General features: G+C 53.1%; 1 protein-coding gene across 1 annotated transcript in view; it reads right to left on the bottom strand.

Moving 5' to 3' along the window:
- The window catches only part of LOC103804165 (copine-2-like), a gene marked incomplete at its 5' end in the record, with an annotated part of 6,629 nt that overhangs the window by 3,605 nt on the left and 1,532 nt on the right, over positions 1 to 1,492 (bottom strand). The window lies entirely within an intron of this gene.

The following is a 1,492-nucleotide window of genomic DNA, read 5'->3' as shown; positions in this document are numbered from 1 at the left end:
ACAGGGTCCAGGCTGGTCCCACAGCTGAGTCCTGTCAGGCTGGGTCTCCACTGGCACACCAACCTGGCAGCACCTTCCTCCTCTCTCCTCTTTTGGTGGTTAAAATGGCTGATCTCTGAATCCACAGGGGCTCTGGGGATGATTCCTGATCATTTGCTAACGATATCAGCAATTAGGCTCAGGCAGTTGAGCAGGACTTGAAGGGATTAGGCAGCATAAAGCAGCATGAGGTAAGAGAAGGGGCGGTTTGGATGCAGAGACCCTGCTGGCAAGGTGTGTTTTAATTCCCCAAAGCTTATTAATCCTCCCCAAGACTCAGATCATGTAATCCCTCTGTCCCTCCCCCAGCCCCAACACGTTTTCAGTCCCCCATCCCTTCAGAGCCGACGGCTCCAGTGTTTGTGATCTGTGTTGCCATGGAAAAACTACGAGGTTTGTGGTTTGATATGAAATGTTAGGAGCAAGCAGGAGCGGCAGGAAGAGGAGGGCAAGCCCAGGCAGCCACCGAAGCTGTCAGCACCAGGGGTGGCTTTGATGCACGCACTGAAGATGGGATGGAAGAGGAGAAGACCCTGGGGGAGTGTGATCCCTCATCAATAACGCTTTGTGCTGCCAAAAAAAAAGCCTGAGCCAAGCCAGGCTTGCCTCTGACGGCACTATTAGTGCCCATTATTTAAAATCTCCCTTGATTAAACTATTAGTGCCAGTGGAGGGGTGCAATTTGCATATGATTAGTGCCTCTGCTCCGTGCTGAGCCCGTGGGCTCTCCCTCCCCCACTGACAACGAGAGAGAAAATGAAAAAACGAGGAGCGACCTGGATTTGCGCTGAATTAAACCAAATTCAGCGTTTCCTTGTGCCTGGAGCTGGGAAGAGCAATAGCACTCACAGCAAGGCTAGAAAACCAAGGCTAGAAACCTGTTACCTTGGGTAAGAGCTTTCGGGTGTCATCCTGCTTTGGTCCAGGCAAGAATCAGGGAAGCTTTTACCCCAAGCACCTCCTGCCATGCATGTGCTGATGTCCAAGCTGAGCTGTTATGGCCAGCAAAAAGCAGGGGCCAGACCTGCCATCCTCCATGGGCAGCCTTCTGCCACAGGGACCCAAGCAAGCTCCATCTCGCAGACTTCAGATGCTTTTCACACCCCTAAGAGGTCACTCTGGTCCCAACTGGCAAGGCTGGACCCACAGCTGCAGCCCACAGTGAAGGGCAAGACATGAAATCCAGCTCAGGCTTTGCATTCCCCTGCCAAAAGCCATCAGGATTGCCATCACACCATGGGCAGCCTTCTGCCACAGGGACCCAAGCAAGCTCCATCTCGCAGACTTCAGATGCTTTTCACACCCCTAAGAGGTCACTCTGGTCCCAACTGGCAAGGCTGGACCCACAGCTGCAGCCCACAGTGAAGGGCAAGACATGAAATCCAGCTCAGGCTTTGCATTCCCCTGCCAAAAGCCATCAGGATTGCCATCACATCATGGGATGGACTTACGG

The sequence above is a fragment of the Acanthisitta chloris genome, unplaced genomic scaffold (assembly GCF_000695815.1).
Source record: "Acanthisitta chloris isolate BGI_N310 unplaced genomic scaffold, ASM69581v1 scaffold32406, whole genome shotgun sequence".
NCBI lineage: Eukaryota > Metazoa > Chordata > Aves > Passeriformes > Acanthisittidae > Acanthisitta > Acanthisitta chloris.
Note: the sequence above shows the minus strand (reverse complement) of the source record. Positions and strands in the feature narration are given on the sequence as shown.